At 43.1% G+C, this 27,950-nt stretch overlaps 1 long non-coding RNA gene across 2 annotated transcripts in view; it reads right to left on the bottom strand.

Moving 5' to 3' along the window:
- Positions 1-27,950, bottom strand: part of LOC122465967 — a 114,267-nt gene that overhangs the window by 72,385 nt on the left and 13,932 nt on the right. The window contains exon 1 of one of the 2 annotated variants that reach the window (XR_006291127.1): positions 26,084-26,182. The exons of the other annotated variant lie outside the window; for it this stretch is intronic. This is a non-coding gene — a long non-coding RNA (uncharacterized LOC122465967). Of the gene's footprint in view, positions 1-26,083; positions 26,183-27,950 lie in introns of those variants that run through there. 2 annotated transcript variants of the gene reach the window in all.

Here is a 27,950-nt window from a genome sequence, read left to right on the forward strand (position 1 = left end):
AAAATATTGAACTATTGGGTAAATAATATAAAATCTACAAGTACAGCAAGTTACTTTAAGATAATAGTACATGATGAGGAGTTCATTACATTTCCATGGGGGGTAAATTCCTGTTACATATCACTCCTAGAATAAGCAAATTAATGTATTGACTGGAAGATGATAATACTTGAGGAGAGAAGGGCAGCTGGGTTTTATGTTCAGCCTTTGCAATAGCGCTGGAGGATTTAAAACTCAACCCAGTTAGTTCATTTACAGAAAGTGTAACAATCTCCCATAGGGATGTGATAGGGTTATATTTTGGGGACTTTCAGCTCCATTTAAAATGGTCTTGAAATTTCCATTTGTTATTATTTGTATTACTGTAGCTCATAGGTTTCCAGGTGAGATTCAGAGATTCCCAGGCGAGAAAGGAACACTGGGATCATCTGCTCTGATTTCTTGCAAACCACAGGCCATAAAACGTCCTCAAAATAATTCCTAGAGCATCTCTTTTAGAAAAAACACCCAATCCTGGTTTAAAAATTGTGGATTCTCCATCACTAACCACAACCCTTGGTTAGTGGTTAATTACTCTCACTGTTACAAATGTATGCCTTATTGCAGTCTGAATTTGTCTAGCTTCAACTTCTAGCCATTGGATTATGCTATACCTTTCTCTGATAGATTGAAGAATTCATTATTACATGTTTGAACTCCATTTAAATACGTAGAGACTGTAATCAAGTGACCCCTTAACCTTCCCTTTGTTAAGCTAAATAGATTGGGCTCTGTGAGTCTATCAGGCATGTTTTCCAATCCTTTAATCATTCTCATGGCTCTTCTCTGAACCCTCTCCAATTTACCAACATCCTTCTTGAGTTGTGGCCACCAGAACTAGACACAGTATTCACCTGATTATCTACCGCAACCCACACATCTTTTTCAGAGTCACTTCTTCCCAGGATAGAGTCCCCCAGCCTCTAAGTATGGCCGACATTCTTGGTTCCTAGATGTATACATTTAGCCATATTAAAACCTATAGTGTTTGCTTGTACCCAGTTTACCAAGGAATCCAGATCACTTTGAATCAGTCCTCTTCCTTATTTACCACTCCCCCAATTTACCACTCTGCAGGTCATTGATAAAAATGTTAAATAGAGTAGAGCCAAGAACCTCTCTCTGTGGGATACCATTGGAAACACACCTGCTTGATGATTTCCCATTTACAAGCACATTTTGAGACCTATCTGTTAACCAGTTTTTAAATCAACATAATGCATGCCATGTTTACTTTATGTATGCAGTGGAGTTGAAGCCATGTTGGTCCCAGAACACTAGAGAGACAAGGTGGGTGAGGTATTATCTTTTATTGGACCAACTTCTGTTGGTGAGAGAGAGGCTTTCAAGCCACACAGAGCTCTTCTTCAAGTCTGGGAAAGGTACTCCTAACATCACAGCAAAATGCAACGTGGAACAGATTGTTTAGAAGTCGAAGTACAGTATGTCAACAACTATTTTCTTTATGTACCAAATTTGTAATCTCATCCAAAAAGATATCAAGTTAGTTTATATCAAGATGGGCAGGCGCGGGGGCTGCTGTCACGCGGGGGGAGGGAGGCGTTGGTGCGGGTGCCTGCTGCTGGCGGAGCACAGCGGCTCAGGTTTGCTGGGATGGGTAATCTTCTTAAGGTCCTTACCAGGGAAATTGAAAACTATCCACATTTTTTCCTGGAGTTTGAAAATGCACAGCCTACAGATGGAGAAAGGGAGGTATGGAATCAAATCAATGCAGTTTTACAGGATGCTGAAAGCTTGCTTGCAGACCTTCAGGCTTACAAAGGAGCTGGACACGAAATAAGAGATGCAATACAAAACCCAAAGGATATCCAACTTCAAGAAAAAGCTTGGAATTCAGTGAAAAAAATATTTTTTGAGGGAACTGGGAATGTTTAGTCTGCAGAAGAGAAGAATGAGGGGGGATTTGATAGCTGAGAACAGTCTAGATCTATCCTCTTTGGAACCCCCTTTCAGGTAGTTGAAAGCAGCTATCAACTAAATCATCTGATGACAGAACGAGGAGTAATGGTCTCAAATTGCAGTGGGGGAGGTTTAGATTGGATATTAGGAAAAACTTTTTCACTAGGAGGGTGGTGAAGCACTGGAATGCGTTACCTAGGGAGGTGGTGGAATCTCCTTCCTTTGTGGTTTTTGACGTCAGGCTTGACAAAGCCCTGGCTGGGATGATTTAGTTGGGGATTGGTCCTGCTTTGAGCAGGGGGTTGGACTAGATGACCTCCTGCGGTCCCTTCCAACCCTGATATTCTATGATTTAACATGATCTATTTTCCATAAACCCATGTAGATTTGCACTACATTACCCTCCTTTCATTTTTTTAAAATTAATTGAGCACCATATGAGCTACTTCATTATCTTGCCCAGGATCAATATCAGGCTGACAAGCCTGTAATTAATTGGATCTTCCCATTTACACTTTTTAAAAAAAAAAATTGGCACAACATTAGCTTCCTTCCAGTCTTCTGAAACTTCCCCAGTGCTCCAAGATTAATTGAAGATCAACATTAATGGTCCAGTGAACTCCTGAGCCAGCTTTTTAAAAAACTCTTGGATGCAAGTTATCCATACCTGCTGATTAAAAAATGTCCAGCTCTAGTAGCTTCCGTTTATCATCCTCCAGAGATACTAGTGCAATGGAAAGAGTTATCAATACCATATCATGAAACTGCATCATCTGTTTTTTTTGTCCCCACAAATGCAGAACAAAATTATTTTTTCAACACTTCTGACTTTTCGGTATTATTGATAATTCTACCATTTCCATCTAGGACCAATATCATTGTCATCAGGGCCCTATTATATTAGGTGCTATGCAAACAACCTATTCCAAAGAATTTACAATCCAAATAGACAAGACTGAGAAGGGGTGAAACAAAAGAAATCTTAGCCCCATTTTACAGATGGACAATTGAGGCACAGAGACTATAAAATTGATCCCCAGTCACACAGAGTCCATTGGAACTTAACCCAGTCCATTGCTTTAAAACCATCATTCCTCTCATATAGAGACAAGGCTATTGGATTTAAGTAACATGGGCTTTTTTATGGTTGGTTGAAAGTTGGGAGAGAAGAGAAGGTTGGCTGAAAGTTGTTTTCTCCTCCCATCCCTGATCAGACAATGAATTACAGGAAGTGGAGGTAAAGAAAATAAATTTCAAGCAATGACACTGAAACTGGATCTAGTGCAGTCAAGGAGGAGTTACTCACCACTAATCTGTGCACGGTGGTGGCAAGAAAGCAACTTGAATTTTCCAATTCTTCTTCTTCAGAAGAGATTGACTCAAAAGAAGTGGGCCTGCAGGAAACAGCAGTTCTGGCTGAGGAACAAAGCTAGTTCTGGAGTCAAGAGGGTTTGATCCTTGAGGGAACGTCACGTGGCAGAAATACAACCCCTTCCAACCCAAACAAACATAGAAAGGCAACCGTTCTCTGGAAACTACCATGGGATTTGATAATTGCAGTTCATCATTCATTTATGTACGCAGACCTAGCAGATGTACAGGGAAGGGGACAGAGCCTGAAATTATCATACAGGACGGCAAATAATGACCTAGGGTCTCTCTGTCCTCTCTCCCATCCCCCGCCCCCCACCTCAGCCCAGCTACGTGGCTCCCCGAGCATGACGACTTCTGTATAAATCACACTGACAGACCAGGCATCACAAACAGTAATTGTGCTCTGGCAACATCAACTCACTGGAAATTATCAGCATGGGAGGGAAGACTGGAGCACTAGATATAATGCTCCTGTTCCTTGACTCTTCCTTCCTGTTCTTGGCCTCTCCCCCATTAGGAAGTGGAACTTATTTTTGGTGAGAGCTCCTCAGATCATCGTCATGTGTTAATTCCACATGGCACACTAAGCAGTGAGGTTTCCATACCAAGGCCACACAGCCCTTGTCCACCCCCACTGATGACACCCCCCCTTCCTATACCTCCACTGCTTCCCCTCACCAACACTGCCCACGTCCACCAGCACACACCTCCACTTACCCTCATGTCCCCAGCCATCATCTCTTAGCCTAGCTGCTTCCTCTTACCCAACAACCCCTCACCTAAACTGCAATCCCTACTTTCCTCTTCCCTGTCTTCACATACCCCTCCCTGCCACTCTACCAGCACCATGCCCCCGCTGACTCTGAGATCCTACAATCCCTCTTCTCCATCCATCACCCGTTGCTATACCTGGCCTCCCCCAGCCCACCCAGTCCTCCCATTGCCTCCCCCATGCCAATCAATAAACCTCCAACTCCCCAACCACACCCACCCAGCAATTCTTTCTGCCTTCCCTATTTACACCGTCTCCCCCACACCCAAAACACATTCCTCTATGTTCTTCAGTCAACACCTTCTACATTTCCCCACACCTTAAATCAAGGAAATCATCCCACCCCCACCCCCACCCCACCCCCGGGGGCAAAAAAGGTGTCACTGATTTATGATTAAGTTTGCTCAGGTATTTTCTTTCAATACAATCACTGAATTTCCAAGAAATCTCCCATTAAGACATCAAGACGACCTACTTCATTTCACATGCCTGTTACTACTCAAATATCTTAACATCCAAATACACTCACAGACTTCTTTCCCCCTCAACAAACAGCCTTTCATTTCCAATACACAACTACCCACTTTCCACATGTCCCGTTTCTCAAAGTCACACTCAGGCAAACAACACTAAAGCCTACCCTCAGATTTGTTGAAGTAGTGATGATAGGCTTTTGGATTACAAGTACAGTAACATCATAACCTTGCTGAGGGCAGAATTACAGTTGTGCCAGCAGTGTACATAATGGTGCAATAATGGAACAGGAATCTATTATGTTGCCAGTGGGGAATGGCACAAAATTATTTCAGATGCCTGCACAAAAATGTTAAAACCGGCTCTGGTCCATTCATCTTACTTATATTCAAGCACTACAAAAATCAGACTCTGAAGAAAGCTAGGTAGTGATTTTACTTTATCTTTTTTCTCCCCCTACCCCACATATGAACCAATCTCTTTAATTATTAAACGGCTTTGTTGCAGTCTTACTAATTCCTTTGCTTAACCCAAACTTGTCCCTGCTAACATGAAATGTTACCATAGAAACATAATTAATCAACAAAGCCCCCTGTGCATTATAGAAAACAATCACTTCTGCTAAGAAATAACTGTTTCAAATGAATCAGCTGCCAATCTCTCCTCTATGTATAATAATGCCAGATGCGGATTGGTGAGCAGTTTGCAAAGATAGGGAAATTACATGCTCTGCACAAACTGTTTGTCCTACTCTGTCCACCAAATGCTTTAAAGCAAACAGCCATTATCTAAATTGACAGGATTGCTGCCAAAGCATTAAATCCAGAATCACAGCGGAGGAAAAAGCCTCCATGCTGGCCCGTTAGTGTTGTGCATGTAGACACCTCTGTTTAAACTGATCCACTACCCATGAGCTGATTTAGGCTGCCTTTCATTCAGCACCCCTTCATGGTGGTATCACGATGTGTGCAAAAATGCTATTAAGTCATTTAACATCGATGTAGAAAGCTGGAAGGAATGCACAGAATCCCATCCAATCTGGAGGAAATATCTAGCACTGGGTGTAGCTCAACATGAAGCTGCTTTGATCCCGAGGATGGAAGCAAAGCAAGGCAGAAGAAAGCAGCCTGTGTAAACTTGGTTTCTAATGCAGACAACACTTGGATCTGTGAAATTTGTAACAAGCTGTATCGCTCTCACAATGGGCTTGTCAGCCATAAACAGATTCATAAGGCACCTGACTAGATCTCTTATGTGTAGACCATGATCCAGTGGATCAGCGGTTGCCTATACTAAACATTCAGCATCAGGATCATCTGCCATACTCCAATACAGTAGCAACTAAAGGGTAGGATTGTCCCCTGCTTGGGAAACAGCCTACATATGAGCCAGGAAACTGTGATTCAACTCATGTTTTCTGCAGATCCTTCTAGCGAGGGGAATGGGGTCATTTTTCAATAGGCTGGATGAACAGGTCATCTCAGAAATTTACCCATTGTGTACACATTATAAATTTCATAACAAATTACTAGGTGTGAACAAACCCGACAAATAGCTTGTGTCACACTTAAAGTTGTTGGTTAAAGGCTATGCATTTTACTGACATGGAGAAAATGATTCAGGACAGAGCAGAGTTTGACACAAATTCACCAGAAGTCTGTAAAAAGCTGATTACCCAGGGAGAGCGCTTGGGCTGAATGAAAAACTGCTAGAACACAAGAAATAGCACAAGCCCAGCTAAAAATCTATATCTACAGCCATATTGTCAATTCCAAACACTCAAAAGCCATAAGCCAGGCCACTAAAAATCATGAGAGACGTCTTAAAAATAATAAACTTGGGGTTCCTTTTATTTGCCTTCTGGGTTTTGAACTTTTAGGGTTCATATTTTCAAGCCTGCCATGAGAGCTAGAAACTTATTAAATGAAAGCTGAGAGTCTCATACAATCACATGACTCCAGGGGCTGGGGATTTAAGAAAATGACAAAATATCATGTGTCTTGTGATAACATTGCCTAAATTGGCAATGCTGCTACAGAGGACACAGTATACAGAGTAGCAAAGCCTCACCATAATTTCAGGCAGCTTCAAAATCAAGAAAGGGTTAAATCCTGGCTCCACTGATAGTTAGTCAATGGTATAATTGCATTGACTTCACCAGGATCTCATGCAAAATATCTGATTCACACAAGCACGCAGGCTATAAACCAGTAAACAAAGGGAGAGCCTGTGGGAAACAGACACACAGGCAAAACGTGTCACAAATGCGCAAGTCCAGAGAATGGATAAGAATCCGTAATACAACACAGACAATGTTTAAAGGAAGCAACGTCCTACACAAGAGTCTGAGTTGCAACAGCTCCATCTGCAACAGACCAAGTCTTCACCTAGGTTCCCAGTTGGAAAGAAAGGTCACCAGATCAATTTAAAATTGGGTACGCGTACACAAGTTTCTATATACTATGTGTGTATTATATCAAGTTAAAGCACTCAGGCTTATCGTCCAGAAATTGTTTAGCTGTGTATGTGACCCACCAGGCATGCAAAGTACATGTATTGAGATGTGTAAGCACAATAAGGACCACAAAGCATGCAAAATGTTGCCTTGTAAAATCAATGCTTTGTCTCGGAGCAAGTCTGGATCTGAAATTGATGGAACTGGTAACAGTAACTGGGCCGACAATCCAGTCTCATTGTCTCTAAGTCACATGATCTAATGAAAGAATACAGGAAGTATTTCATATTTTTCTTTAAAAATGTTCTTCTCTTTGGAAAGTTTCAAAACTAACCAAACTTTTTTTAAATTCAGCTTTCTAAAAAAATTGGGTTTTTTTCCTCCCCTCCACACATCTTTGACCACTGTTGCATTTTTTTTCCCTTTTGTTTCTCTGTAACTTTTCCACCTCTGGAGAAGTTTTTGAAAAGTTTGAATGTGTGTGGTGGGGGTGGGGAGTGGACATAAATGCAAAATGTGTGTTTGGGGGGAAACCCTAAACAATTATTCATTCTATACCATTCAAAAACAAAATGGAACAAAAGAAGAATGGGGGGGGGGGGCAGGAAACAGTTTCCAAATATTCAAATGAAGTGAAATATTTAAATTAGAAACAATTTCCCTAAGACAAAAATGTCAAAAACGTCAAATCAAAATGTCAAAAAGGACCTTTTCTACAAAAACTATTTTTGACAAGATTTTTTTTTCCTGTAAAAAAAATATTTTGATTGGTTGTATTCACTATACAAAGATCTGACTGAAATCATTTCCTATATGCAAAACTGCTGCTTACAGAATAGACCCAAGCAGACAAAAAACAGGATCAAAAACTTAATGCTTGGGTTTCAGAAACACCAAGGGAAGAAAAGTGTGTCTATAAACTATTTTCAGTGGAATTACTTTTTTAATGTGGAAATATTTGCTGATCTTACATTTTATTTAAAAAATAAATCGTTTTGTTTTATAGAATTTAAATTTGCCGCCAAATTTAAACTGACTGCTGCTAACGAATTCCAATAATCCAATCCAGGAGTAGAAACAATACCACCTGATTTTGGTAACAAATTGCACACCTTGAATATACAGGAAATAGAGTTAACAATTTATGAATTACCCATTAAGGTACCCTGGGCTATCTGACAAATATTTATCAACAATCAGCACATGGGCAGTAAATAATGCTCCTCTCCCATGAAGTCAATGGGGCTTCATACAGGCACAGCAGCTTATCCACATCGATCACAGCACAGGATTGGGGTCTGGGATGAGTTTGTGAATCACTCGTGACCAGTACAAAAGGATGAAATCTTCAGTGAATATTATTTATGATGAATAATTCAACAGACTATATTTATGACCATACAGGATGCCTTTCAGATACTAGCTCTAGTCAGCATTAATCTGCTCTTTTCCCCCCTGCTGACCATCTCAGCAAGTTGTCATGAAGTCAAATAATGTAGCATTTAATGCTTATTAAGTTACTCAGAACTAAAGGTATCTTCCCTCTCTGAAGATTGCTATTAAATCTTGGGGAGAATCTGTTTAACTTCTGGGGTATATTTCCAGCCTCTGCTTATTTAGCTTAACCACACCCAACAAATGGGAAATTCTATTATTTATTAGCAGACAAGAGCTCATTCTCTAAATTAGACAAGTAACATGATGAATAATGGCATGAGACCACTGGAGCATGTGTGTGCAGTGGGAGTAGGTAGCAAAGCCAAGGAAGCAGGACAAAAATGGAATAGTTTTGGCATTAAATTTATAGCTTAAGTTCCCAGCAGGCAATGAAAGAGAGAAAACAGAATGAAGGATCGCTGCAGTAAAACTCAATGAGGAAATATTTGTTCTACAGGATCAGGTAAGATATGCAATTCTGACATATAAATGGGTAATGGTCAAAAAATATGACCACTGGCTATATTTAATTTGGGAGAGATAAGGAGATCTCAAATAAAAGTCCTTCTAAAGTAAATTTTACTTACTTAGCGATCCATAAAATTCAGGAGGTGAATTACTGAGTCAATGCTTTGGACAGGTAGATGGAAGAGTGTTTGGAAAAGCTTGTTCCATTTTGGGGAAGGGTATTTTGGGAAACTGCCATTTTTAGAGCATTTATAATAGAAAACTTGACAATCCTGGAACAGTAAAATTCTCTGTCCGCTGAAGAGGTAGAGGAGCAGCAATTCAAGTTTCCACACATTGACATGCCAATATGTTTAAACCATGACCCAAAGGTTTAGTTCAGATACCACGTGCTCTGATTCCCATTAAAAGAGCACGGGGAACACACGTGATTCGCACTAATGAGGGGTGCAGAGGATAGTAGGGTCCTTGGCTTCCTTGCTGAGACCATCATCCAAGGTGCCCATTATGGTGGTTGTTTGGGTGATGTGGAATCCAGGATCTGGATCTGCTAAATTCAGTTAATGTAGGAGGACACCAAAGAACTTCACCTGGTAACAAAATTCAGTCACTGCTGACCTAGTGACAAAGTGATTTATTTTTCCATAGTAAATTCTATCCTTTCTATGACAATTATACTGTGCGGCCACAAAATCTAAGGTCATTTTTCATATGGTACATAAGAAATAGCAGCTTTCTGTAGAATATAGTTCAGGTAAATAGATATTTTAGATATTATAAACTAAGGAGGTTTTAAGACCCAACCCAATGCTGATAGAAATCATTAGAAGGACTCATTGATATCAGTTGGTGTTGGATTAGACCTTTGGATGACGAAGCAAAAGATTTCAAGTTCCTGGGCCTGATTCACTGTTACCCTGTGCCTTGTGCAAAGTGGATGTAAAATGCTTCCTGATCAGAATAGTACCATAGTACACTCCCTTTGAATTGGTCTAAATCAGTGTTTTTCAAACCATGGGTCGCAACCCACTAAGGCACTGGGTCGCCTTGTTGTGGTCAGCACTGCAGACCAAGGGCGGTGCTGCCCAGCTAAGGCAGGCTACTGCCTACCTGTTCTGACACCGTGCTGGGCCCAGAAGCGGCCAGCAGCAGGTCCGGCTTCTAGGCAGGGGGGCCACGGGGCTCTGCGCGCTGCCCCAACCCCAAGCACCACCTATGCACTCCCATTGGCCGGTTCCCAGCCAATGGGAGCTGGGGGGGGGGGGAGTGTCAGTGCCTGTGAGTGAAAGTCACGCACCTCTGCCTAGGAGCCAGACCTGCGGCTGGCTGATTCTGGGGTGCAGCACGGTCCATGGTGCACCCCGGCCGCGCCGCTGACCGGGAGCTGCCGGAGGTAAGTCCATGCCCCAATCCTGCTGCCCAATCCCCTGCTCCAGCCCTGAGCCGCCCCCAAACCCAGAACCCCTTCCTGCACCCCAAACCCCTCATCCCCGGCCCCACCCCAGAGCTTGCACCCCCAGCCCAGAGCCCTGACCCCCTCATGCATCCCTACCCCCTGCCCCAGTCCTGAGCCCCCCCAAACCCGGAACCCCTTCCTGTACCCCAACCCCCTCATCCCTGGCCCCAGCCCAGAGACCTGAACCCCTCCTGCATCCCTACCCCCTGCCCCAGCCCAGAGCCCCCTCCCACCCCCTGAACCTCTCATTCCCAGCCCCACCCCACAGCCCTCACCCCAACCCTCTGCCCCAGCCCTGAGCCCCTCCCACACCCCAAACCCCTCATCCCCAGCTCTGTTGTGTCGCATGCGTCAAGAATTTTCTTCAACTGGGTCCCCAGAAAAAAGGTTTTAAAACCACTGGTCTAAATGACTACATAAGGCACAGGGACACAGATTGTCAGGGCGCACCATCTACTTTTAATCTTCACTTCCCGTAGAAGTAGACACTGGATTTAGGAGAACCACCAACAAAGCAAGTGACATGCCTATTTGACTTACTAAAATCAGGACAGATATATAGGAAGCATGTTAATTAAGAACTAAACTCAGCTATGGTGTACGAGTGCAACTCAGATTTCACTGTGGATATCACGGGTTTCAATAGTTTCATCTGCTTGCACCAGGCATGTCTTTGGCCCTTTGTATAATCAGAAATAATGTGTCCGTACAGCACACCTAGCACAATGGGGCTCTGGTCCATGACTCGCCCTCCTCGGTGCTACCTGAGCTCAATACCAATAAAAATAATAGAAGTAATATGATGGTGCAAAATATTTTTACAACTAGTAAACGTGAAGAGGGAAGAAACATGACATGACGTTCTAAGCTTGATTCTAATATAGCTCCACATTTTCTGTGTTACTGAACTCTATGCTAAATCTAAAGCAATTCCTTCTTTCCCTTCCTAAAAAATGTTCTTTGGTTTCTCCCATACAGAATCAGATTCGGACACGGTCGTTCCTGTCCAACGACTAACAAAAGAGCTGGCAAAATGAAATAGCTTTGCCGTTAAATGCACCATAAGCTTCCCACCCTAGCATCCTGATATACAAACATAACATATGAGTGTTGGAATCCGGTTCCATCGATTACTTCAGCTTTGCCACAGGCAGCAAAAAACACTACGTAACTCTACAAGCCAGTGAAGGCCATTTCCCCTGCTCTTTGTTATTGCTTAAATAACTACGTACAGTAAACAAAACACAAAGTAACAAATGAGACTACTGCCTTCTCTCTGAAGCAAAAGAAACAGACAGGCAGCTATTATTTATCAAAGGACAGCGTATGCTACCAGGCATGTGCCTACAAATGCAGATAAAAGAATTAATGTGTCAAGATGAAGAAGCCTTATGCTGTATAAAGGGTATTGCTAAGTAGTTTTAATGAATAAGAGCCACTGTGGGCCTTCCTCAGAAATTCAGGATGAATTTGAGACACACATTTGAGATCTGAACAAGTTCTCTTTTTGTGTGTGCTTGAGATGCCTAAATATCTCTGAGGTTCTGGACCTTGGGGGCTTCCTGATTCCATCCGGAATCAGCAGTGCAGAATCACCATGAGAAAAGTTATTCTTATATTCTAAGGAGACTTCCAGCCCAGTTTTGGCAAAATGGTAGGTTCAGATACACTTGGGACAATCATCTGTGTTTCTGGGTGTTCATGGGCACAGCAATCTTCTCCCCTATGTTCTATTGTGTCAGCTGGGGGAGTGAGGTTCTATCCCATCAAAGAACAAGGGGAACAGGGGATGGGTCTGGAATTGGGGCTTTGTGAAAGGAGGTTTTCTGTTGAACAGGAGGAAGAGAAAACGTGTGATGTCTCAGAGCTTGTACTGTGATAAAGGGGGGAGATATTCTGATTTCCCACAGTCTCAAGTTATTTTCACCACAGAGCTCTCATTTCGCATGAAGCAGCTCATACCTAACACCATGCAGCACAGAAGCCAAAGCAGTAAACACCACACCAGCGTTTCAGCTTGATCTGGTTGGAGTTGCAAACTTTGATGCATTATCTGAATTGGCCCTGAAGAACTAAAAGCTGCACCACCCTCTAATGCAGAGGTGGGCAAACTACGGCCCACGGGCCACATCCAGCTCATGGGACCGTGCTGCCCAGCTCTTAAGCTCCTGGCCAGGGAGGCTAGCCCCCCACCCCTCAGCCTCAGCTCGCCATGCCGCCAGCACTCTGGGGGGCGGCGGGGCTGCGAGCTCCTGCCAGGCAGTGGGGCTGCGAGAGCCACCGGCCAGCCTCAGTGCTCTAGACTGTGCAGCGGCGTGGCTGGCTCTGGCCGGGCAACGCAGCTGCCAGTCCTGGTGCTCTGAGTGGCATGGTAAGGGGACAGGGAGCGGAGGGGTTTGATAAGGGGCAGAAGGTCCATGGGGCAGTCAGGGGACAGGGAGCAGGGGGAGGTTGGATAGGTGTGGGAGTCCCGGGGGGCCTGATGGGGTCTGGATAGGGGGTGTGGTCCTGGGGAGGGCGGTTGGGGACAAGGAGCAGGTGGGGTTGGATGGGTCAGAGGTTCTGAGGGGGGCAGTGAGGGGGCGGGAAGTGGGAAGGGACGGATGGGGGTGGGGACCAGCCTTCCCTACCTAGCCCACCATACCGTTTTGGAACCCTGATGAGGCCCTCAGACCAAAATGTTTGCTCACCCCTGCCCTAATGTCTCATGTCACGGAAGAGAGGGGAGCCAGAAATTGCAGCATGTGGTCCGCTCCCCCTCAGAAAGCTCAGGGAATGCCACTGTGATTGGCAGTCCTGCAGCAGTACAAGGTTCCTGTATATACCTACCCAGGAGTCGGCCACGATTTGACCTTCAGTATGTTTTATTCTGGCTTGCACAGTATTCTGCCTTTGTTTGTTGAAAGCTTGTTACCACCAGTCACATAAGACTATCTTCCTTTCCAGGACAGATTATTGTGTTGTGTATCCAGTGAGAAAGAAAGAACCTCCCAAGGGAAATTCTGGAATCCCATCACATGGGACATTTAAAATCAGACTGCACAAAGCAGTTCTAAGTGCACTGTAGGGAACAGTACTCATTGCCAAACACAGGAACTATGTGACCTAAACATCAGAACTGGTCAGCAAAGGATTTTTTAACCCAGCTGTGAGACCTGCAATGATAAGAAACCATGCACATGTTTTCCTATGACAGAGGCATTGGGTACAATTCTGATTATTATACAGTTATACAGTCAAGTTAGCTCTAGCAAATCCCAAATTTTGCACTTATTGGTTGTTATTTTTTGTCTTCCTGAGACAATCTATATTGTTCTTTGTATAAAAGTAGACTGTGAAATAAGTTATTTGGCATTACGGAGCTCTTTTATCTTATTCTCTCTAGGCTCCTGATGTCCAACGGTATTTTAAATACAGACTTTCCTTTAAAGTCTCCAGGAACCAAGGTCAAAGCACCGATAAACAGCATACACTATCGATTGATTCTCCATTGCCTTGCTGCAGTTTTTTAGGAGTGTGATCTTATTGATTTCAGTGGCATTAAGCAGTTGTAAAACTGGACTAACACAGCAGAGAATTAAGGCATATATATTATGGGATGTCAAGTTTCAGAAGTAAATTTTGTAATACCAAGTTATAAACACTTGGAAGCATGAGTTGCAACAAACTGGGATGTTCATACAAAATACGTGGCTGAAGCATCTGCTCTTTGGTGGTGTCCACCTAATCACCCCCCATTGTCCTTGGCAGATCCTGTCTAAGTATTCATAAGTAACACTGTCTACAAAGTTTTCAGACCAGGGGCTGTTTACGAACTATTTGACCTTATGTACATATCTATGTTGCATGCTTGATCATCTCAGTCACATGGCATTATTTCTTTCACCTGATTGGATGACAGTATATTTTCAAATGAATAGAAACATGCTAAAATCTATAAACTTTTGAACTCCATAATAATTTCCCTAAATTCATAGTGGTCATCCAAATACTTGCAAATGACGAAACAATATGACACCACGAATCAGCGCAAAATGAATATGACACTCATCTGTTACTCAGTAGCTTTACTATTCAGTAAATGGGCCATTGTGATCATCACAACAAAAAGGTTTTTTCCTCCTGCTGATAATAGCCCACCTTAATTAATTGGTCTCATTACAGTTGGTATGGCAACACCCATTTTTTCATGTTCTCTGTGTATATATATCTTCCTACTGTATTTTCCACTGCATGCATCCGATGAAGTGGGTTTTAGCCCACGAAAGCTTATGCCCAAATAAATTTGTTAGTTTCTAAGGTGCCACAAGTACTCCTCATTTTTTTATTCAGTAAATTGCTCTATTCACGACTAATAATGAAACGGACACAAACCTGAAAGAGAGAAATAACAAACCCCGGCCTTTCAAGAGATTTCTGAACACTACTAATTGCTCCTATTGCTTTAAAAGTGTCTCCTCATTTAGAAAGGGAGCTGGATTCCTTATGGAGTAGTTCATAAAATATGGTTGTTCAGTTTGCCTTGGACGTGATAGACACCCATCAGGATATAATGCATCCCCTTTACTGCCCCAATCCCAACCCAGAGACCTTTATTGTTTCTGTGGCACTTGCTGCTTTAGTATCTTTAGCATTCTTAACAGAACACATTATTCCTTTAGCTGTTTGCCTTGCTGTACATTAAAAGACAGCACGACACAATGAGAGCAGCACAGGACTGAAAGTCAGGAGACCTGGGCTCTATTTCTGGCTCCTCTGCTGACCTGTTTTATGCCCCTGGGCAAGCCATTTCTCCTCTCTCTGCTTCTCCCTCCCTTTGTCTTGCCGACATAAATCATAAGCATCATGGGAAAGGGATTGTTTTAGTCAGTGTTTGTGCATATCCTAGCACAATGAAGATCCAGTCTCAGCTGGGCTGTCCTATACTATTACTGTTGTATCCTCCTCTACTTAACAGCCTCTTCCCAAATTAAGGGAAAGGGAAGCTCCTGAATAAGGGAACTCGCTTTTGTTGGAGCACGTCGGTGACTCCTTGATTAGCCGGAGAGGTCATTGTTGAGAGAAGCAAGCCACTCCAGACATTCAGATTGGCTCTTTGCAGAGCCATTTAAAAATGGGCCAGAAATTGTTCAGTATCGGACAGTATCAGCAGCATTTGCCTTTAAAGGGGCAAGCGCAGCTTGAAAAGTGTCACACTTCTGCCTGAACACCTGTCACCCTGCTATTGTCACGGGTAAGGTTCAATCTCACTGCAACGGTAAGAGATGAGAGTGAAGCTGTTCGTTCCCTCCGCTCAGTTTGTCTGAGCTTTTGACAGTCCTTTGCGTCGTCAGTTTCTCTGCTTCTCTTGCATAACCACTCAGGGCCCAATCCTGCAATCTAATCCACACGAGCAGATTCCTGCACCCAAGGGAGCCCCATGGATTTCAGTGAGGCTCCCCACGGAAACGGAGTCTGCACTCAAGGATCCGTTTGAACAATCGGGGCCTGAGTTGTTAGAATCCCTTGACGTTGGTATGGATCTTTCACCTAACAACAGAGGGGGAAACATTTTTATTTTATTTTATTTTTTTTTTAAGATGGAAAAATTAGATTGCAAGCCCACAAAAATGGGCTGAGGGACTCAGAGACAGGTGCAATTTGTGAAACTTTTTTTTTTTTTTTTTGAATAGAGTAGATTTCAATTTGACAGTGTCCCTTTTACCTGCAAGGTCAGACACTGAAAACGACTTTGAAAAAAAACATATCACTGCATGAGTTCTCCAAGATTCTGCACTGTGTAATCTGGGCCATCACAATGCAGTTCCAGAGAATAAAAAACTGTTGTGAGACTATTATATTGGGTGACTATTCAGTGGTTTGCCCTGCAGGATATATTGATTTGTTTGAAACTAGACCTGTTTAGGATAGATGTGCATGTGGGGGCACAACCCAAATTAGATTCTATTAACTTTACAGCCAGGCTAAGATTTTCAAAGCCATCTGAGGGATCTGGGTGCTCAAGAAATTAAATGGGCACTAAAATTCCCTCAGAGGCTTGGAAAACTCAGCCTAAATGCCTATTTTGACAAAGAATTTGCATGTCAGCCCCACTGGTAAATCAATCAGTCCTCCTGCATGCCAATTAAAGCTACTACATTTCCTTGGGGGAAGAGAGAAATGACCGGCGTCCTTCCTGCTGCCAGGCATTGCTAGAAGTTTGCTTTTCTCTGGTATGGTATCATTACCTCTATCAGGTGCTGGCCAATAAAAGTAAATGTGGCAGGTCTTGTCATGTAAATAAATACAATTCAGTAAAGAAGATGATTGCAGTACTACTCCCTGCATTATCAATAGTGTCTCACTAACTAAACCTATTCTATCTGGTGCATGCAGCATGCATCCTGGCTCTCCAGCATAATGCCCTAATTGTTATTTTTTGATACATCAAGCTACAACAGTAGCACAATGTAGTATCTAAATGGCTCATAACTTTCTGGTCTGCAGTTATGTAGATTGAAGAAAAGACATTGTAAAGCCCTGACACATTTTTAGAGCATTTTAATGGTCACTTTAAGAACAATGATGGCGTCTGATAAAAATCTCCACCCATCTATCATATTGAGTAGGGTGATTTTGGTTGCACTGCCTGGTTTCTGCAAAAGCTAAACACAATTCAAGACACCAGTTCTACACGCATGGACACTTTCAAACTAGTATTCTAGATTTCATTAACTTCCCTTCTCATTCCCATGTAGCATTAGACCCTTCTCTCTCCCCACGGCCCCTGCCACTAATGGCCACTTACTATATGGAATGTGACTAACACTAGTGACCCTAGTAGGTATACTCAAAAGCGGGAAATTGCCATAACATTTACATGGTTCTAGGAGCATGACTTAATTTTGGTGTCCATTAAAAATGGTCTTTTAAGGCCAAACGTACCAAGGACAAAGAAAACATTGGGTTAGATGCTGTCCTGGACCTCTTAGGAGATAGCCATCATGGCACTGGGAAATGATCTCCTCTTGAGCCCAGATGAGAGCGGTAACTCCATACCTATGGTGCTGGACCTGTTTGCATATCTAGCAGGGCCGACCGTAGAATCCTGCTGTCCCACCTTACTCACGTATCAGGAGCTAAGGGGAATCACTGTGATATGGAGTCTATCGTTGCTTTCAGCACACTCATCATAACTCACTGAGCGCACTTGCTCCTCCATCTCCAAAGCCCTCACCAGTGGAAATGCAAAGAGACCCAATCTTTCTGCCATCCGGTTTAACATTTATATGAAACCATCGGAGAGACTGCTGACATTTTACTCCAGGCTGTCTCACAATATGGAGACATCACTCAGCTCTCCATCACCTCCACATCAGATGCAACATGCATCATTTCCCTGATCTCCTGGGACTTGACTGAGATCAGCAGGTTGGAGCTACGTCCTGGAAAGACTAAGGCATCTGTAACATCACCCTCCACTGAAGGCTTTCATCCTTATATTGTTAGAACCATCTGCACTCTCTATTCACCCAGGCTCCGTCAGGATATGCAGATAGTCAGGGCCATGAAATTGGCCTTTTCCTTCTCTATGGCTGGCACAGACCCTCAATCACCCAATACTACTACAATCAGACTTAGACACACTGTGCCACACATTTGTGACCTCCAGGGCTCAAGTGTTTTATTTTCTGGACATGCTGATCTTAGAAAGTTACAACTGCAATTTAGAAAAGTTGCTCAGCAGCAGAGTGCAGAGAGAACATCTTCCTAGTGCTCCACTTTCTTAACTGGCTCCTCTTTAAATACAGACTCAAATTTAAATACATTCCAGTCCTCGTCTTCAATGGGGCCTTCCCTGGTACCCAAGTTACCTGAGCATGACTAACTTTCCAGCTCAGCTACATAATGACACCTCACTGGCTCTTGGGTGGCACGGAAGCACCAGCAAACTCAGATGGTGTGCAGCAAGGATGTATCTCGCCCTGGCACTTCTCTGTTGAGCTATCGACAGGATACTAGGACTTTCCAATCCACATGTCAGACTCAAGATTGCCCAAGAAATGTTCACCAACCAAGGCTATGCTGACAACTCTGCCTTGCTTGTGGAAAACCCAGAGAACTTCAGCTGTGCCCTTTAAGGTTTGCAAGATGTTGACCACACCATTGGGTTGAACATCTCATTCCAGAAGACCAAAGTCCAGAATCTCAGAGATACGCCACCAGCCCCACCAATGCAGTGGGTTAAGCACTATAGAGAGTGTTGGCAAGTTCATCTACCTAGGCAGCAAGACGAGTTCAAATAGTTACAGCAAGCCAGATGTCCTTCAATGACTAGGCCTCGCCACCTGCTGAATGAAGTCCATTCTCACCTATGGATGCAAAAATCTCTCTGCGGAGACAAAGTTCAGGATCTATCCAACCTGAGTAGTACCTGTTCAGACATATGGGTCAGAAACCTTGATCCTCTTACAAGCAGACTTGGAGAGACAAAAGGTATTCTATATCCACTGTCAGCACCAAATCTTGAACATAAAAAGAGGCTTGACTTTGTGCAAAAGGTATCCCATAATCTTGCAGAGATCTAGTCTTCCTCCAATCACTCACTACATCCAAAACTAGCATTGTGCACTCTTTGGCCATATCACTAGGATGGAGAAAACATTCCAACACATCATGCTCTCAACCTCTCCACTGACGTGCAAAGGGGTGCATGGCTTGACCATACCTGGCATCACTCGCAGGGACACCCCCAGAGATTCATAGGATTGAGCCAGTTCTACGAACTTCATCCTACAATGCATGGTGCAATGGTCCTCAGAAGACTATGCACATTTGATAATGATGACAGCTACACACCATGGGAACAAAGACACTGTCTGTGCCACTTGAGAGATTTGTGCATGCAGAAAACCATTTTATTGGCAACTGACCTCAAATCTGGAATTCCCAGAAGAGCTCAGGATGACTACAAAGTACAGCACATTTGACACTAAATGCTAAACCTCCTTCAATTTACAGGAGCCATCCATACATGCACATGAGACTAGAGCTGGGAGAATTTTTTTGGCCTAAACCTTTTTTGCCCCCATATTGCAGTAGAGAGGGTGGGGACAAAAATGCAGTATTGTCAACACCAAAATGTGTGTGTGTGAGAGAGAGAGAGATTTGCCATATTTTTCATATAAAAAAAAATTCTGCAAAAAACAAATCAAGACATCTCATTTTGACATTGTCAAGATGAAATGTTTTGATGTTGCAGTTTTCATTGACTGTTTCAAAATGTCCTTGAATTATATTAAAAAACACAAATTTTTTTTAAAATGGTCAAAACTGAAACAAAATGTTTAGTTTGACCCTAGCCAGAAAAGATTGGCCGATCAATTTGCTAAAAATTTCAGAAATTTCCATTTTTCGTCTGACCAAAATTATTCACTTTTTGAAATTGCTAGTGAATTGAAAAATCCACCCAGCTCTACTCTAGCCCTAGCTTTCCCTCTCCAAAATCCCACTTTAAATCATTGCAGTCATCTTAGTTTTGAGTCCCCCTTACAAAGCATCCCAACTGCCCAAGAAGAAACTGTGTGCCATTCCCAAATGCGGCAAACTATACAGACTCAAGCCTATAAGAGCTGGGCACCCGCAACTCCTGTTGAAGTCAGTGGGAAGTGAAGGTTCTCAGCACCTCACAGAACTGCTCAGCACCGTGCAGGAGTAAACTCCACGTCTAAGTTCCAACAACTTTATTTCAGCATACGATGCCATAGCAGGAGTTCCCTTCTGCCCAGGGAAACTGCCCCATGTTAAAATAGCTAGAAACCTAACGCTACTAAGTGCCATCACCCAGACAATAATTAATCTCATAATCACCAACTCAGCTGGCTGAAAATTGTCACGTATTGTTTCATCAGTTTTCATTGGCAGGAAATGAATGATTTCTATCTTCCAAAAAATGAAACAACTCAGTGAGCATAACAGGAATGTTATTTATTAGGGGGAGAATAAATCATAATCAAAGTACCAGAAAATAAATAGAATGGAAATTCTGCCAGTTCTCTTTCAGGCAGGTGCCAAAGAGTTACTACATTGCTTTTTTTTTTTTTTAAATCTAGATCCAAGCTTTAATGGACCCTGATTTCTGTTCCGCTCTCGCATGTCAAGTGCCAAGATATTTAGTGCCAACAGAATGCAACTATTCATCTGGTGCATCGAAATAGAGATTAGCCCAATAAAAATCACCCCACAATTCAACATGGACATCTCCAGGGACATGGGTTCAAATCCTTGATTAGTTCATAAGCAAAGAGAGGCTGAAGGCATCATCCTAAAGTGTGGGGAAAAGAAAAAAAAAAGCCCATTTGGCAGCTTACTGATCACGAGGCCCATTACAGGATAAAGCCAGGATGATACAGATTTAGGAGTGGGATGCACTGGCAGAGCTGTGTAAGGGAGTTTGCATAGGAGCAGCCCACACTCTGTCTGAACACAGCTGGCGCTATAGGTCTCACTTACTGCTTTAGCCCACAGACAGCAGCAGTAACTGGCTTGCACCAAGCCAGCATGCACCACGTGGTGGCACATTCCTAAACAGAGAGATTGGATGGAAGCAATGGGATTAAACAGCAATCCAATACTTCATCTTCTTTGTAAGCAACAGAGATGAATTAGCAGGTTTACTTATTCAAGCGGGTACCTTTTTCTTTTGCAGATCTAATTCTTTTTGTGTCATTTGCCAGGGGATGCACTTGCCAGTATGGCCAGAAATTCATACAATTAAAATGGTGCATTAGGAGCACCTTTCCTCTTCAGGCTCTGCTCTGGCAAGCTTGCCCCAAGAACCAGGCTTTCTAGATCTGATAGCTGCAGCGACTCACAGCTTTGAGCCTTCGCAGAGGTATATGACGACTCTGGCTATGTAGCATCTTTGCAGCCATGCTGAGGGGATATGTGAAAGTGCAATGCCCAAGCGTTTACGGCAGAATTGTTTCAGTGGCGCTGAAGGAGTACTCTCAGCAAAGACAACTGCTACACTTTGACAAAGGGTACAGCAGGTATTCTTCCCAGAGCTAGGCCTCAAGTGCTCATGAGCTGGGAAGCTGGTGGGGCTCCACTCCCCAAAATCTGAGGGATTTTTCTCACTAGCCTGTCCCATTTCCCTTGCACTCACAGAACACAATGCTCGCTCCTCCCCATGAAGGTGCACCCAGCTGGTAAGGGCTGTGTGTAGTCAACCTTCCACCTTACATCATCCACACAAGAGAAACCCTAATCTGTTTCTATGGCTAGAATAGAGAAGAAAGAGGGGCAGCACCTCAAGAATGTATGGGATTGCAGTCTGTCAGACAGAGTCTTGTGCCCTAAGATCATTTCCTCAGATTTTGGTTAAGGATAAAGGTCTTCTTCATAGGGCAGATGGAACAGAAATTAAAACCTTCACACCATCATGGCTGTTGACCACATATTTCACATGGTTATTGAGCACTTACCAGAACCTTTTCACATCGTATGTCCCTTCTCTCAGCAACCAGATGATTTACTTCATGGAAAAACCATCTCTCCTATCATTTCCAGGAGACTCTGCACTCTCACGGTATGTCTACACAGCAAAGAAAAAGCCATGGCTAGCCTGTGCCAGCCACCTTGGGACCGGGGCTGCAGGGCTGTTTCATCGCTCTGTAGACTTCTAGGATCAGATTGGAGCCCAGGCTCTAGGGCCCTGAGATGTGGGAGGGTCCTAAAGCCCAGCTCCCTCCCAAGCCTGGGAGTCTACACAGCAATGAAACAGCCCCACAGGCCGAGTCCTGAGAGCCCGAGTTGGCTGGGACAGGCCAGCCGTGGCTTTTTCTTCGCTGTGAAGACATACCCTCAGGGGCTCCAACCCTGGGTTTACCTAGGACTGAATCAAACCTGAACTCGACAGCATGTTTTCCTTCTGTGACAAAAACCAATACTTACAGTACATATTAGAAATAAATGGTTGCCACAAGCTATCCTTACTGTTAGGATCACAACTCCACATAGACATCAGAAACATCAAACAACACATGGAAGGTCAGAATTAGAACTAGATATGGGTTCCAGACCTACAATTCAGCTCAAGGGGACCAGAATTTGGGGGTTTTGGGGGCCTATCTCGAGTCAAAACTCACAAACAGGGCTCCAGAAACACAGGTCTCAACCTACAGTGTTGAACTAAAGGAGCAGTCCCATTGACTCAACCAACAGAAGGAGACTATATGTAGCCATGTTGGCCATGACTACTTAAGCCAGACTATCAATGGCACTGCTAGTTCTCTTGATCACTGGTATGTCCAAGCTCACCTCTCTTGCCTGTCTGCTTTCCTGTCTTTATAATTAAACATTGCATTGAACTGTATGAATTAGCCTGCTGTGTTCTCAGCCCCTACTTTGATATTTTTTCCTCCTTTAATTTTAATAATTGCACATATTTTTATGTAAGAAAAGAACCAAAGCAATTCACTCCTCACCCCACCCCTTCTCACTGTATCTCCAATACCCATGCACATTAAAAGCTCATCCATCATTGTTTCTGGAGATTCAACTTTTTAATCAGGGCTGTATGTCTATTGGTTTGAGCATGTGGCAGTTTAATTACCCTCTTGAAAATGTGAAACACATCTTTGTCATATCTACTTATATCTGAAGAGTGAGGTATCCTATAACACTAATTAAAGTAGGATGATGACAATTTTTCCCATACTCAAATTATATCCCATCTGTCTAGTCATCCCTGTGTTCATTTTCTGGATTAATTAAGGGTGGGGAAAGGTTGTTTCCCAGGAGTTTCACCTAATGCTGGGTGAAAAGTCAGTTTTAATGAAGAAACATGCAAAATTATCTTCCCCCTTCCCTGACAAAAAAAATGAAAAGAAAAAAAAAAAAGCAAAGTAAAATTAAGAACTTTTATTTGCTGATGTCTGCCTAACCTACCTATCAAGATATGTCCCTGTCCTATGTGCCCTGCTTTTGAAAGCAGTATGTTCATGGTTATTTACTGTTGCCAGCAGCTGGTCTAATAGCACACACAATACTGTCAACAAATCACAGATAGTCACTGTGTCCTGGTACCTGATTGCTTTCTGGTCAGGCCAATTGTGCGCTAATGGTGTTATTAAAGGACAATGTGACATTGGAGCCAATGGACATAATGACAAACAAATTGTTTTTTGATCATCGTCGTCTTTTATCGCCCGGAGAAAGTTTTGTCTCAAGGTATTTTCTTCAGGGGTTTGAAATGTTTGGATAAAATGTAACTCCACAAGGGATTATATAAACACTCAAAATGGCTCTCACCATTAGCACCAGTTTTGCTCCACTAGTGTTCACCATTTTGGGAGCCCTAGGGTAAAACAGACTCAGGCTATTTTCAGTATATGTTAGACTTCATCTGAGAAAATTTAATGAAGGGAGGATGGTTAACTGATTGGAGCATTAGCCTAATATTCCAGAGACTTCAGTTCACTTCTGTGCTCTGCCACAGATTTTCCGTATGACCTTCAGCAGGTCAGTTAGGGTACTGAGATGCCTAACTCCCAGAGGTTTCAATGGGAATTAGGTGCCTATAAACCTTTAAAATCGGTCCCTTAGTTTCTGTGTCTCAGTCGCTCATCTGCAAAATAAGGATAACAACACTTCCCTACCTCACAGGTGTGTTATCAGAGATAAATACATAAAGATGGTGAGTTGCTCAGATACTAAGATAATGGGAACCTATCAAGGTTCCTCCCCCACTCTGAACTCTAGGGTACAGATGTGGGGACCTGCATGAAAAACCTCCTAAGCTTATCTTTACCAGCTTAGGTCAAAACTTCTCCAAGGTACAAAATATTCCACCCTTTGTCTTTGGATTGGCCGCTACCACCACCAAACTAATACTGGTTACTGGGGAAGAGTTGTTTGGACACGTCTTTCCCCCCAAAATACTTCCCAAAACCTTGCACCCCACTTCCTGGACAAGGTTTGGTAAAAAGCCTCACCAATTTGCCTAGGTGACTACAGACCCAGACCCTTGGATCTTAAGAACAATGAACAATCCTCCCAACACTTGCACCCCCCCTTTCCTGGGAAATGTTGGATAAAAAGCCTCACCAATTTGCATAGGTGACCACAGACCCAAACCCTTGGATCTGAGAACAATGAAAAAGCATTCAGTTTTCTTACAAGAAGACTTTTAATAAAAATAGAAGTAAATAGAGATAAAGAAATCCTCCCTGTAAAATCAGGATGGTAGATACCTTACAGGGTAATTAGATTCAAAATATAGAGAACCCCTCTAGGCAAAACCTTAAGTTACAAAAAAGATACACAGACAGAAATAGTTATTCTATTCAGCACAGTTCTTTTCTCAGCCATTTAAAGAAATCATAATCTAACACGTACCTAGCTAGATTACTTACTAAAAGTTCTAAGACTCCATTCCTGGTCTATCCCCGGCAAAGACAGAATATAGACAGACACACAGACCCTTTGTTTCTCTCCCTCCTCCCAGCTTTTGAAAGTATCTTGTCTCCTCATTGGTCATTTTGGTCAGGTGCCAGCGAGGTTACCTTTAGCTTCTTAACCCTTTACAGGTGAGAGGAGATTTCCTCTGGCCAGGAGGGATTTTAAAGGGGTTTACCCTTCCCTTTATATTTATGAGAGAACCATATAAGTACCTTAGATAGCTAGACAGAATTAACACGGAAACAGCTGAGGACAGCTGCTGGAAGCAGTCAGTTACACAAGGGTTTCCAATGCTGCTATCACTAGTGCTATCACTCTTTTTAAAGTGCCCTCTTCTTGCTTAGTCAAGTCCCACCGGATCAGGGGCCAGACTTGGGCCATGATGTGTAGCAGTCCCTCAGTCCCAGCTCCAGAAGTTGGATCATCTCTAATTTTGTATTTCAGTGTTTTGTTCAGAGCTATCCATTGTATTGTATTTCCCCCCCACATTGCTAGATGACTGTGACACTGAGAATCCTGTTTTTGGAGAGAATATTCATGACTAGCACTGTGCTGGAACAAGAATTTCTGTTTTGTAGGAAATTTGTTTTGTTCCTATTTGGAATGGAAACAAATTTCAAAATTTCCTAGAAAACAAAATTTTCTAAAATATTCATTTTGGGTCAATCAAAACATTTCCATTTCAATTTTGACTTTATTTTTTAAAAAATAAATATAAAACAAAACATATTTCAAAACAAAAAATTAGAAATGAAAAATCTTAACATTTATTTCTGGAATATTGAAAGGTTCTGTTTCAACGTTATCAAAATGCTTCATTTCGATTTATTTCTAAATGAAATTTCAATCAAAAGTGATATGTTCCTATGGAAATTTTCAATTTTGACAAAAAGGCATTTTCGGATAGAAAAACGTTCTTGGAAAATTTTTGACTCAGGGCCCCAAGCATGAACTTTGCTGCCTAGGAACATGCCCGCCAGCAAAGTCAGTGGCTGGAATAGTGGTGGGAAGTGAGCACGGTAAGGATGCAAACAGTCACAACAAATATTCTACAAAGTGCTTTGCTAGCTCTGTTTGGCTCCTGCGGAATGCCCTCTACTGGCTAAATTATTTCCCCCAAACCACCTTCCTCTCACGTCCCTTACTCGGTGCAATCTTCTTTCTTCATATGCCTAGGCCATTTGGAAAATGGCCAGCAGTGCAGAGGAAATGGGGCAAAGTAATATGCAGTAAGCATTTAAAGTACCTTTGATCCAAGGATCTATCAAAGCCTTTCTCCAAAATATATTAAGTCTCGTGACATCTCTGTGAGACAGTTATGGGATTACTGAGAGACTTACTTGGGCTTAGGAATCAGATCCCCCTTCTTCCCACAGTAAAATCCATGGCACAAGGCTTAGGGGCAGGAATATTCCATGAAAAAGAGTTCATCCCCCCCTCAACTTCTGGCAGCGAACATGGGGTCATCCTGCACACTTAGAGGATGCCCAAGGATCCACACAAAACTCAAGGGGATCAGCAAGAGAACTAGATCCACCTGTATATAAGCCCTGTGCCCTGGTGGCTCTGGGACAATCCTTGGTAGAATAGCTCCAAAGGAGCCACCAGACCTTCCCTCTGAATGCATCTGCCAAAGAAATCCCCATTCAAGGAAGAGCCCCTTCCTCTCCCTCCCCACCAAGTGATAAGGCTCTGCTGCACAACCCAGACTGAATTACCTCTCCTCATAGACTTTAAGGCCAGAAGGGACCCTTTTTGCGAGAAGGGACCATTGTGATCTAGCCTGACCTCCTGCACATTGCAGGCCACATAACTTCACCCACACACCCACCCCTGTCATAGATCCATAAACTCTCACTGAATTCCTGAAATCCTCAAATCATGATTTAAAGACTTCAAGTTACAGAGAATCCACCATTTACTCTAGTTCAAACCAGCAAGTACCTCATCCCCTATGCTGAGGAAGGGGACCAACACCAGGGTCTCTGCCAATCTGACCAGGAGGAAAATTCCTTTCAAATCCCAGATATGGTCATCAGTTAGACCCTGAGCATGTGGGCAAGACCCACCAGACACACACCTGAGAAAGAATACACTGTAAAAAGAAAAGCAGTACCTGTGGCACCTTAGAGACTAACCAATTTATTTGAGCATAAGCTTTCGTGAGCTACAGCTCACTTCATCGGATGCATACTGTGGAAAGTGTAGAAGATCTTTTTATACACACAAAGATAATACCTCCCCCCACCCCACTCTCCTGCTGGTAATAGCTTATCTAAAGTGATCACTCTCCTTACAATGTGTATGATAATCAAGTTGGGCCATTTCCAGCACAAATAAAACCTGGATTTGTGCTGGAAATGGCCCAACTTGATTATCATACACATTGTAAGGAGAGTGATCACTTTAGATAAGCTATTACCAGCAGGAGAGTGGGGTGGGGGGAGGTATTTTTTCATGCTTTGTGTGTATAAAAAGATCTTCTACACTTTCCACAGTATGCATCCGATGAAGTGAGCTGTAGCTCACGAAAGCTTATGCTCAAATAAATTGGTTAGTCTCTAAGGTGCCACAAGTACTCCTTTTCTTTTTGCGAATACAGACTAACACGGCTGTTACTCTGAAACCTGTCAATACACTGTAGTAACTCAGAGCTCTCCCAATCTAGTGTCCCGTCTCTGGTCATTGGGGATATTTGCTACTAGCAGCCACAAAAGAGCTACATGCCATTGCAGACAATCTCATCACACCATCCCCTCCATAAACTAATCAAGATCAGTCTGGAAGCCAATTAGATTTTTTGGCCCCACTGCTCCCCTTAGGAGCCTGTTCCAGAACTTCACTCCTCTGATTAGGGTTGCCAGGTGTCCGGTTTTCGACCAGAGCGTCCAGTCGAAAAGGGACCCTGGTGGCTCAGCTCAACACTGCTGACCGGGCCATTAAAGGTCCAGTTAGTGGTAAAGCAGGCTCCCTACCCGGCTCCACATGACTCCCGGCAAGCTGTCGACATCTACCTCTGGCTCCTATGCAGAGGGACAGCTCAGCAGCTCCCATTGGCCAGGAACCGCGGCCAGTGGGAGCTGAGGCAGAGGTGCCTGCAGGTACAGGCAGAG

Source organism: Chelonia mydas, chromosome 5 (genome assembly GCF_015237465.2).
Source record: "Chelonia mydas isolate rCheMyd1 chromosome 5, rCheMyd1.pri.v2, whole genome shotgun sequence".
Taxonomy (NCBI): domain Eukaryota; kingdom Metazoa; phylum Chordata; order Testudines; family Cheloniidae; genus Chelonia; species Chelonia mydas.